Source organism: Parus major, chromosome 20, assembly GCF_001522545.3.
Source record: "Parus major isolate Abel chromosome 20, Parus_major1.1, whole genome shotgun sequence".
NCBI lineage: Eukaryota > Metazoa > Chordata > Aves > Passeriformes > Paridae > Parus > Parus major.
The window spans coordinates 2280660-2293066 of NC_031788.1; the positions used below are offsets into that span (position 1 = coordinate 2280660).

At 49.0% G+C, this 12407-nt stretch overlaps 1 protein-coding gene across 2 annotated transcripts in view; it reads right to left on the bottom strand.

Moving 5' to 3' along the window:
• Positions 1 to 12407, bottom strand: part of LOC107213168 (perilipin-3-like) — a 663366-nt gene that overhangs the window by 20456 nt on the left and 630503 nt on the right. Inside the window, exon 1 of one of the 2 annotated variants that reach the window (XM_015647284.2) lies at positions 2797 to 2814. The exons of the other annotated variant lie outside the window; for it this stretch is intronic. The gene's annotated coding sequence lies outside the window, so the exon portion shown is untranslated. Of the gene's footprint in view, positions 1 to 2796; positions 2815 to 12407 lie in introns of those variants that run through there. 2 annotated transcript variants of the gene reach the window in all.

Here is a 12407-nt window from a genome sequence, read left to right on the forward strand (position 1 = left end):
CTGCTTCTGCAGCAATGGGAGCACAGGTGGCCAAAACCTGGCTGGCCACAATTTTCTTGAACTTGGAGAACTGGTGAGGACTCTGAAAAGCCTCTCCACTCCAGACCCCTGCAGCCAAAACATCTTCCAGACAGCAAGACAATAAAATTCCCTTTGAAAAGATCAAAGGGCAAAACTCCACTTAAAAATACTCAAACTATTTTAGGGCATTTTTCTTTTAAATCTTTTTTCTCGCTCAAAACCATTCAGTGAACCTCACCCTGGGCTGTTTCACACCCTAGAAACGTGGTTTTAGGGGAAAAACCCTGCAAATGACAATGTTTCACCCAGCTCTTGTTTTATAGCCAACCTTTACAGATGCAGGAGGCACAAATGTGCCTTATCCTGGAGCAAGAGGCCTGGGCTGTGCAGTCCCTGCTGTGAGCAGTCCTGAAATGAGAGCAGGTTTCTATGACAGCCCCCAAATGGCAGATCTGGGCCTGTCCATGCACAATCCCATTTTCTGAACCTCCAGCCCTGAATCTCATCACTCTGGGAGGTTTTGTTATCCACATCCTACCCTGACACTGAAGATCTCAAGGAGATAAGGGCTCAGATGCTGCTGGTATTGGACACCAGCAGCAGCTGCTCCCCGTCCTCATTCACTCTACATTAAAGACCAAAGATCTCATGAAGTCAGAAGAAAGAAAAAACCATGGATATGTCATCTGGGATTCCTGCTGTTTGCTGGTAATTAAGTTTGTCACAATCTTGACAGAGCTGGGAATGATGGAGGGAATCAGAAAGAAAAAGCAGAGGGAGGGAAAATATAATAAGAGTCACTCTGGAGCTTTTTCCTTCTGATTCTCTTGCCAAAGAAAATGATTAAAGGAAATAACGTTATCTCCATGGTGGTTGCTCTCCAGTTCCACTAGAGATAGGAATTCAGCCTAACAATTTGTCAATTTTTTCTCAAGCTCAGGTAATGTCATTCCAATATTTACAGGGCTGCACACTGGCTCCTGGGGTTTCTGTCAATTCAAACCCAGGCTCTCCCTTTTTGTCTCTCCCTCTTTGTTGTTTTGTCCTAGTTTCAGCCTATCTTTTACTTTGGGAGAGAAAACAAAGCTGAGCCCAGCTCAGCAGCAGTGTCCCAGTGTTGGGCTGAAGGGAACCTCAGAGGAAGGACTTGCCCATCCTCATCTTCCTGCAGGAAAAAGGCATCACTGGAGTTCATTTTCATCTCTTGCTGTGCTCACTGCAGCTCATTTGGGCTGGGAAAAGCTGTCAGATCATCAGACAGTGTGCAAGGATGCAGCAGAAGCAGGAGGTGTTGGCAGAGCTTCATTTGGGTGCCGAGAGCTGCAGAGCCCAAACCAAGGGGCCACCACAGGCTTTGCCCTGCAGCATCCACAGAGTGCAAAAAGGGCTCTGCTGCTGGGGCTTCTCCAGTGGGGAGGAGTTTCTGGGCTGGAAAGACACATTTCCAGGGAAAACAGCAGCCTTGGTACCAGGAGTAGAGGATTCAGGAGTGAGGGGGGTCATTGGGAAGCAGTTCTGGACTTGGCCTCATCCCTGCTCTGTCACAGCCCAGCTCTGGGGCTGCTGCTGGCACCTCCCTCTCCATGGGATCACTGGGGGGGCTGGAAAGGTTGGCTTCATGGTTGGATTGGATCTTAGAATCTCCTAGATCTTAGGATCTTTTCCAACCTAAAAATTTCTGTGATTTCTCCTTATGTTCCTTTAGTTTCCTGGACTGAATAATAATAATAATAATTTGCTCCTTACTTGAAAATACAGACCCTAACCAAACTAACAGCAGGAAATGGAAGTATTCTCAAGGAAACAGGAGGAGAAATTGAGTCCATCTCACCTGAGTCCTCAGAGCAAAACTTTAGAGGCATTTCCTGTGCATTGCCAACTTCATGGCCAGAGTTGGGGCAGGGTTTGGAAAATGTGGACACCACAGGGCTGATGTGTGATGTGCACCTGGAGCTGCCCCACCTCCTCCCAAACTGCTACATCTGCACAGGGTTCTCAGAGTGGACTTTGCAGAGGGCCATGAAAACAGATTTATTTTGGAATATTTTCACTTGCCATTACAATTAATCAGCAGAAGCCAAGGAAAAGGAGTGGAGTTTATGAAAACATCAAGCAGGGAATATGCCTGCAGGAACCTGACAAATGGGACAGCCACACAGAGAGATGGTTTAGAATAATCCATTTTCATGCCAGCTCCAGTAAAGAGAACAGGGAAAGACTGAGCAGCATCCTTCCTTCTGACAACCTCCAGAGCATAATTGTGGCCCTCATCTGAAACCTTGCAGTGGCTCCTCAGAACATTTTTGAAAGACAAGGCTCTATATTTTTCAATCTCTGTCTCAAGCAGGAAACTCAAAAGAGTTCCTTCTGCTGTGAAAAAATAAATGTTCCTCTATAAAAGAAGTAAATCCACATTTTTCAAACCCAGCCTCGACTCTGGCCATGAAGTTGGGAATACACAGAATAATGCCTTCTAAAGTTTTGCTCTGAGGCATTGGTGAGATGGACTCAGTTTCTCCCTTTTTCCTTGGGAATGCTTTCACTTCCTTCCAGCAGCTGCCAGGAAGCAACAGGCTCCTCTGGGATGGGTCTTTGTAGGGTAATGATGGGTTGCCATCATTAGGATGTCAGAGAAGTGGGGAGAGGCCTTTCCTCACTCAGCCTGGGTGTCCCTGCCCCAGTGAAGTGTCCCAACCTCCAGTTTATGTGATGATAATAATAATGTGATGATGAAGAGAGTAGGAGGAAGAGAAGATCCCCTTGTAGTGATCCCACCTTTGGCTCTGTGCAGTGTCAGGTGCTCACAGGAGAGCAGATGGTTCAGGCCAACAGGAATTCCTCCACACTTGCACTGCACACACCAGAAATGGATTTTGTGTCCATCCAAACCAATGTGTTTGTTGCATCCTGGCAGCTGAGCTGTAAAGGGAGAACAAATGCCTGAAGTGCAGCCCTGCCCTGGGGAATCAGCTCCTAAATGCCCTGGCTGCAGGTGTTTGGGGAAGGCTGGGGGGTCTGCACTTTGCCCCCTGTGGGACAGAGGGATGGAGTTCCCATGCCTGGGCAGCCCAGGGGAGGATGATCCAGAGCCTCATGGCTCTTGTCAAGTCTCTGTGTGAGACAGATTTCCCCCAAGACCTCACTCCAGCCTTCCAGGAATCAGACAGCTCTGTGTTCTGCTTCCCCAAACCTGTCTCTCCATCTTCTCCACCCTCTGAGTGCACTCACAGCCAGGCCAAAAATAATTAAATCTGTTTGTGGCTGGCAATTCAAAAACTATGAAAGCTCACAGACATATTCTGTGGGGTTGGTTGGAAAGACAGAGTGAGTTTTGGAGGGTCTTTGTTCTCTTTGCTCTTCATCTGCACAAGTCTTCACACTTTCCATTACAAGTCCCAGCCAGAGCTCCTGCTGGGGGAAGGAAAATCTCCATAACCATGAAGTGGAGCATTCCTTTCATTCCAGCAGCACCTCATTGACCTGGAACTCCACAGGTCACTGTGAGGAAGTTCATAGCCAAATTTCACCAGGAGTAATTCATAATTACCCATGGGACCCCCAAAACTCCTGAATAGCTCATTATCCTTCTGAACATCCCCCAAGCAGGGAGGCTCCCATGTGGATCCACCAAAATCCTCTCCAGCATTCCCCAGCAAGGAATCCCTCAGCTGGCATCTGCTCATTGCTGCAATAGCTGAAATTTAATTTGACCTTAATAATTAAACCTCCAAATAACAGCTTTCACATGCCAGCTGAACCATTAAATTCCAGGAGTGGATACAAGCCTTTTTGCAGTGAGTGGAGTTTACTCATGTGGAAATTTCCTGGTGTGCTACTGGACTTGTTATTGATGCAAATTTTGTGGCACTGAATAAAAATGTTTCTTTTCCCTTTCAGACTATGATAGAATCTGTGAGTTGTTTGCTTGGGTTGGTTTGGGTATTTTTAATCCACTTGGCACAAAGAAACTCCTCATTGTTTGAGCTGAGCCTCAGTGCTGATGCACAGGACCTTTTCCAGAGCTGGTTTTAGAACTGGAGTCACTTCACAGCAGCCTCAGCTGGAATCTGTGGGGGTAAAAATCAACAGTGGTGCCTCCAGAACCCCTCTGAGAGTCTTCTGCAGGGCCTTGTCCTCATCCTCCAGGACACACCAGCAGTGGGACCACCACGGCACCAGCACTCCCTGACAGACTCAACCACAGGAAATTACACCAGAGGGTCTGAAATATCAGATTTTCTCTTGTCCCTTGCTCTACTCAGTGCCCATGGTTGAACAACACAGCCAAACATCCATCCCTGAGCTTGGCTCAGGACTCTTGGCACCTTTGGGAAAAACCACTTTGCCACCACACGTGTAAGGCCAGCAGAAAGGCTTCCCTCGAGCAGCTCCTCCTGGGTTCCAACCACAGACCTCTTCTTAAACCTAAATCATTTAAAAGGCACAAGCAAAGCCTCTCTAGCTGCTCACACCCCCATATCTGAGTATCTTTACTCACCGAAAAAGTGCACTAATGAAATTGTAATGTACATGTTAATTAATGTACATATTTTCTCTGTAAATTTTGCACAGCTGTAAGTGGCCAAATAAATAATGAATGCCGTGGAATAATTTATGTGAGCTCAGTTTCTTACTGTACATGTTTTAATTACCGATATGGACGCATCTCGATGAATTATTGAAAGTCAAAGAATAAATAATATTAAAATTAAAAAGTACACGAGAAGCAAAGTTCAAATAGATATTTAATTCTACTAACACGCTGTGGTGTCATCCTTGCCCCATAATTGGCAGCAGGAGAGGAAATGTTCCTCCTGGCCAGCTTGAGCTCTGTTTCTTCTGGGTTTTTTTGTGCCTTTCAGTGTTGAAACTCATCAGCTGAAGCTACAGAGATGCTTTTCACCATTGGACCTTCAGAAGGAACTATGTTAATTACGTTAATTATGTCAATTGTTCCCTGTGAGGCTGCTGAGGCCCTGGCACAGGTTTCCTGTGGCTGCCCCTGGATCCCTGCAGGTGCCAGGCTGGATGGGGCTTGGAGCAGCCTGGGATAGGGGAAGGTGTCCAGGCTCCTCTGTGATGCCCCAACACCAACTCAAGTGATATCAGCAGCTTGTCACACTCAGATCCTGCAGCAGAGAATCCCACAGCACTCAGGGGTTAATTGGGGAAGCTCTGAAATTCCCACATGGAGCTACAAATTGTCATCCAACTTTTACACAGTCAGCCAAAGGCCAGGGGTGTTCTGGGCCTCCAAATGCAGTTGTTGCACACCGTGAGCTGGTTTTGCAGCTGGGACCAGAGGTGAGGAACAGCTGGGGGAAGTGGCCAGTAATTAACGCTGCTGGTCATTAGCATGCTTGATTACTTACTGCTTATGCACTGCAGAGTAATTGTGTGCAATTTGCTGTGAACTGTGGGTTCCTCAAAGGTGCTGCCTTTGCAAGAACTGCCCTGGATGCTTTGCCCAGGGAGATGTTGGCCAAACTTGGGCAGAAGCAGTGCCTAAGGGGCTCCCTCAGGAGGTGTTTGACACACACTGATGTTTCCTGAGAGGATGGGTGCAGCCCAGCAGGAATCCTCCAGCCAGAACTGCTGCTGGCCTGTTCATCCCCCCTCGTTCAGTGTCACTGCTGGACACAAAATGAGTCCCAGGGACACAGCTCGAGGTGTGGTGAAACAGAGTCCTTTATTCTCTCAGTATTTATGTGTTTTTGACCACCACCAGGGATTGCACAGTCAGGTCACCACCTTCCCAACCACACTGGCTGTGAGAGGCGTCCATCAAAAGGCAAATGCTGGCTTGAAGATGCCAAATCCAGAACCCTGCACTTGTGGGTGCATCCACGGGGATGAGGAGGAGCTGCTTGCCCAGAAGGAGCTGGGCACCAAGCCCAGTCTCTACTGAGGGACAGAATTCCCTCTCCCTGCTCACGGAGAGATCCCAGCCCAGCACAGGATGGGAGGCACAAACAGCAGGGCACTGAGACAGACTGGAAGTGACATTCTTAAATGGTGTCACTTCCAATTAGTCTTTGTGCCTGCAGAATGAGAAGAACTATTTTTAAGTTATGTTGGAGATTTGTTTTCAAGCTTTTCCAAGGTATATCAAGCATTTTTCTTTCCAAGATGTCACAGCTTGCGCTTTTGATCCTTTTTATGACTTGTCTTTGCTTCTTTTCCTTTTTTCTCTCTCCTGTCATATCCCAAACATTCACCAATTTTCCCCACAAAGACAGTATCCACTTGTGATTTTTTTATAAAGGGGTTTTCTATGGAAGTTCTCAGTGAACAATTAATTCTTTGGTCAGCTCTACAAATGGAAAATACTTGATTGAAGAGCAGCAAAATGTGGACAACTCAAGAAACACACAAAATATGTTTAAGACAAATTAATTTTCAAACAAAGATGCAAAAATAAATTGCAATTTGCAAATACACTGAAGGTAAAATTTACTTTTTAATTTTTACTGAAGGTAAAATTCCCCCCCAGAATGGGTTGGGTTGGAAGGCACCTTATAGATCATCTCATTCCTCCCCCAGCCAAGGCAGGGACACCTTCCACTGTCCCAGGCTGCTCCCAGCCCTGTCCAGCCTGGCCTTGGACACTTCCAGGGATCCAGGGGCAGCCCCAGCTGCTCTGGGCACCCTGTGCCAGGGTGCTCAGCACCCTCCCAGGGAACAATTTCTTGTGTATTTCTAACTTAAGTTTCCCCTCTTCCAGTTTGATCCCATTCCCCCTTGTCCTGTCACTGCAGCTCCTGAGGAAGAGTCACTCTCCCACTTCCCTGCAGCCCCTTCACACCCTGGGAAGGAGCTCTGAGGTCTCCTCACAACCTTCTCTTCTCCAGGTTCAGCTTTCCCAGCCTGTCCCCACAGGGCAGGAGCTCCAGTTCCCTTGCCAGCATCTCCTCCTGGTTCCTCGTGGGACACAACCAATGGAACTGCTCAAGCTCAGCTCATGGACAAGGTCCCAGCAGCCCCAAACCAGGACAGCCCCAGACACTGCAATTTAAACCCAAAATGCTCGGCATGGTGAGGCTGAACATGAGGCAGCACAGCCCACATCTCAGTCAATATCCATCATTTTATTCTGGGACAGATCCTCCACTGACATCCCCTTTCTCACCTGCAGGACTGAGCAAATCCTCTCTCCTGGCTGAGATTTCCTTTGCTCCCCCAGAGGGGAAGGAGATGGAAAACCAAAGCTCTGGAGAAGAGGGAGGTGGGAAACCATCCCCTTTTCACCACCTGGGAGCAACACAAAATTCTGCTGTTCCAAACAACACCTGGGGCTGTTTGCTGAAGAGGAGGAGCACAACTCAGGGGCTGTTCAGCTCCAGACCAAAAATAAAGTCAAAAAAGCAAAGTCAAAATCCTTTCCAGGCTGTCCCCTGCCCCCTGGCCAGCCAGGTGACTGTCACTGAATACTGAATTCGTGCATCTCACAGGAACTTTGCCTCAAATGATAAATCAAGCAGGTTTTTTTAAAGCTCCACCTTATCACAGTCTCTCCTCCAGCACTTCCATGGGAAGGAATAATTATTTTGTGCTCACTGCATGTATAATGAATTTTCAGGCATACTTGTTTGATCTATAGCCTTGAAAATAAAAATCCCATTAGTCTAACAAGCTCACCAATTATTTCCTGGGATCACTGAGCCTATTCCAGCAGAGAAAGTTGCATAAAATTGGAAGTGAACAGGGAACAGTGCAATATGTTGTTTTACAGGGTAAAACATTCCAAAGCAGTGTTTCACATCATGTTTGGGGGCAGAGGAAAGAGAACTGGAAAGAGCAGCGAGCTTGGGTCTGCCTTAGCTGGGTGGAAATACCTGGGCAGGGAAGAAACACATTTAAATTTGCCTGAATTTAGATATTAACTACTCATGTAGTTAACTGCTCTGTCCAAGCCAGCTTTTGCAGGTTCCATGTTTTAAAAAAAAGGCTTTTCCAGGACACACAGTCTCACTCATTTCAGATATTGAAATCCAGGGTGGTGAATGGCACTCCACAAAAATCAGTTTTTCTCTCTCAGCTCCAAGGAAAGCCTGAATAACTTGCTCAGACACAGCTGCCTGCACTGGGGGTACACAAAGTTGGATGAAGCAGATTTCCCCTCCCATTCTCCCTCAGTCCCCATGAGCTCCTGGGGGCTCTGGGGACACCACTAAGCTCTCTCCAACCTCCAAATTAGTCCTTCTGCCCTCTGGGGTCACCACCTCTCTCCACTGCTGTGGCCAAAATAAAAAATAATTCAAATTGCTCCCAGGAGCTGCCTCAGCTTCAGCTGGAAGCTGAACCCAGCACAAAGAGGGATTCATTCACTGAAGGCAGCAAGGGGCCAAATCCAAGGCAAAGATTCCCAAGTAAGTCTGCAGCTTGGAATAAGCTGGGGGTTGGCATGGACAGGACACAGCTTCAGTTTGAGTATCTGTGTCAAAGCAGCAGTAAAACCCCCAAAGTTTGTTATTGCTGGGGGTTTCCATCAGGATTACACCCAAATCTTGCCCCACATTTGGCAGCTCACAGATCAGCACACTGAGGAAGCACCAGGAAAGAGGCTGGATGTGGCTGAGGTGGCTCCAGGCTTTCATCAGCCCTTTCCCTGCCACTCTGAGTGTTGGAAGGAGGAGAACATATCTGAATTCAAAGCACAATTTAAATCTTGTTTGCTCTTTAGGGATGTTGAGAGATGTTTTTGCTGTGGTTCTGGAGGGGCAGCAGCAGCAAAGGCAGGCAGTGATTAGAGAAATGCCTAAAATAAACAATGTTATACACACTGGCATTCCTGACTTCCAGCACTCCACACTGCACCCAGAAAGGTCAAAGTGGCTGCTCAAACACCCATGAAAATTACAAATTAGACAGACCATGAAAACAGAACTATTTTGTGCTGGGGGATGGGGTCAGCAGCAAAAATGGACCTTCATGGACAGAAAGGATGATTTGACTTAATCTAACAGGATAATTGCAGGCCTGAAGAGTTTGGGGATTGAGAAAGAAGAGTTTTGAGGGTTCCATGGCACCAAACCAAGCCCAGGGTTGTCCCCAAGATGCCAGCCCAGCCCTGGGAGAAGCCAGGGCCAGAGGCTGCAGGATCTTGTCTGGGCTCACCCAAACTGCTCCCTTCTCTTTCAGCACCAGCACATCCCCTTTTCCTGGGCCTTGGAGTATCCATCTGTGTTCCTGCCCCTCACCCTGTGCCTCCCTGCAGGTCACAGCTGCTCTTCTGCTCCTTGCAGCCTCCTCCTCCTCCTCCTCACAGCACTGACACCGAGAGGTGTCCCCAGGTGGAACAGGACGTGCTGAACTGCTCTGGCTGAACAGATCCCAAATCAGGGGGTGCAGAGCAACACCAGCACAAATGGGTTCTCTGGGGGCTGGTGCCATCCCTGCCCAGGTAAATGACCATGTGCAGAGTCAGATGAGTGTATTTCTATTACATAAAAACCTACCACCACCAAAAACCCCACACATTTTCTCCCTGTTCCTGTCTCTGGAAAAAGATCCACAGCTAAAAATAGAGCAAGGGAGTCTTAAAAACAACCAGGAATGATGAGAGAAAGGGCACAAGTGGAGTAACTGAGGCATGAAAATGGAGTTTTAGCTTGTCACATTCAGTACTGCCTAGAGGACCCTGGAAATACTGAACCCCCTGTCACCTATCTGAACTTTAGAGATCCATCCCAGCAGGGCCATGAGCCACTTCTGGCTAAGCTGAGGTGTGTCAAGCACTCCTCAGGTACACAGCAGGACACCAGTGAAGGGTTTGGGCACCTCTGGTCACATCTGCTGAGCTGCAGGGTGTCCCACTCTTCCCAGCTGATTCCCAGCACCAGCAGCACATCACAAGCTCCCAGCTCTGAGCCAAAGGTGAGCAGGGCTGGAGTCTGCCTGCTCCAAGGAAAGGTTTTTCCCAGCTGCAGGAGACCCCAAGCCCAGCCTGTGTTTGCCAGCCCTCCTGGATGTGAGTGAAGTGCTTTCCCGGGGGAGCAGCACAGTTTGATTCTCCCTCCAGCTGCCCTGGCTGTCTCTTACTGATGCCTTCAGCCACAGGGCTCTTCTGGAGCACGTCCTGTGCAGCAGGATTGTCTCTCCACACCTCAAAGCCTGGCCACCCAGCAGCTTTCCTGTCCTACAGGACCCAGCCTGCTGGGAACCTTCCCTGGCACGGAGGGAGCCTCACCTGCTCACGTGGGATGCTCCAAATGGACCCAGATCAGCCCAGGACTTTGGCCACATGGAAATTTCACTCCTTTCCAAAACAAAAGCACACTCTGACACTGAGGAGAAATTTTTGGCAGCCAACCCTGCTTCTGCCAGGGATTGGCACTGGAGACCCTCGCACTGGGGATGGACACCTCCTTCATCCAGGAGCTTCAGATCAGGCCTCACCAGGGCCCCGAAGGTCACACAAGGACAAAACACTGAAGTGGAAGCAGAATTCCTGGGCACAGCCCTTCCCTGGGGACCCTGGGGGTGCTGGCTCAATAAAGCAGGAGGATTTTGGAAAAGTCTGCTACTGGCCCTGAAACTGGGCTGGCTGCTAAGGCTGGGAGCAGAGCAGGGTCACCAAGAAAAGGGGGCTGGAATGTTCTGAGGCAGGAAACTGCTCAGGGAAGCTGGGACAGGGAGGTGGGACACAGCCTGACACACGCAGCTCCTCTGCCCCAGGCAAGGGCTACACAGGGAATTTGGGAATTGCACACTGTGTCATCCCCCTGTGATGCTCCCAGGAGCCTCAGCCTGGGCTCCAAAGGAAAACTGCTGCTCCTGAGGAGCTCTTCAAGGACACTCAGCAGTGGATGAAGGAGGCTCAGGGAACAGAGGGCAGCTGAGGGGCAGGGCCAGGGCTGGGGCTCAGAAAAAAAGGGAGACAAGATATTCTCTCAGAGCTCAGGACCACTGGGAGCCTCTAAGGCATCACTTTTTAGGGACATCTCACCACAGAGAAGGAAAGGAACAGAGCTCTGGAAATTGGTCCACTTGGTCTTCACTTACAAAAACAACACTGACAATAACTGGGGCTGAAGAGGAAAAATTATCACAGAAAGGTTTGTGGTGGAAGGGACCTTAAAGTTCATGTTGTTCCTCCCTCTGCCACGGCAGGGACACCTTCCACTGTCCCAGGCTGCTCCAAGCCCTGTCCAGCCTGGCCTTGGGCACTTCCAGGGATCCAGGGGCAGCCCCAGCTGCTCTGGGCACCCTGTGCCAGGGCCTGCCCACCCTGCCAGGGAACAATTCCTGCCCAATATCCCATCCAGCCCTGCCCTCTGGCACTGGGAGCCATTCCCTGTGTCCTGTCCCTCCATCCCTTGTCCCAGTCCCTCTCCAGTTCTCCTGGAGCCCCTTTAGGCACTGGAAGGGGCTCTGAGCTCTCCCTGGATCCTTCTCTTCATTTCTCCTGGCCCAAGCAGTTGCTCTGCCCACAGAAACTCCCAGAGCTCCTGCCAGGTCTCCAAGAATCACAGCTTTTCACCTTTCTTTCCTCTTTTAAAAGCCTGTTTATCATTTGCTGTCTATTAGGCTGTCTTCCATCACCCAGCTTTATTCCTACCTGTGAGTCCAGCTGGAAATCTCCACATTTACTCCTGCCCACCCAAGAGCAGAACCCAAAACCAGAGATCCCAGCCCAGCCCCCCCGAGCTCTGCAGCAGACTTGGTTTAAATGCCAAGGTGAGGCTGCTGAATTCTGTCTCAGTTTCAGATATATTATCCCAAACCCAAAAGGTTTCTTGAATAAAACATGAAAATCCAGAATGCCATCTGTGCAATATCATTGGGCTAATTAAGTTGATATTAAATACAATTTGTTTTACCCAACTCCTACATTTTTAATTTTAAGCGAGTTACAGAATATTCTGGGTGAAATAAATGTTAGAGAAACTGGTACTGGAACTCCAGCAGCTGAGCTGGAAACACCTGGGCTGCACATGAAGGGGGAGTCTCAGCAGAATCTTCCTGGAGCTCTTGTTAGCAAAAGAAAAATGACAAAGCATCCCTGGTAAAAGTGACCCTGCCCCCGTGGGGCTCTGTTTGGGAAGAGCCCTTTGGAGCCAAAAGAAAATGATGTTTTTCCAGGAGCAGCCCTGGGGTCTGACTGAGGGAAAGCTGCCTCAGCATCCCCACGAGCCTGTCCAGCCTCTGCCACTTTCCTGGGTGAAAAAATAAAATAATCTTGTAATCCAGAGGCAGAGTAAGCAGCCCTGGGCAGGTGACCCCAGCAGCTCTGCCCTGTGCCTTGCAAACCTCAATAAGAAACATCTCCATGGGCTGCCCAGCCACCCCTCACTCAGCCCCATGGGGAGAGGTGCCAGCCCCTCACCATCCTGTCCCCAAATCCATCCTGTCCCCAGATCCATCCTGTCCCCAAATCCATCCTG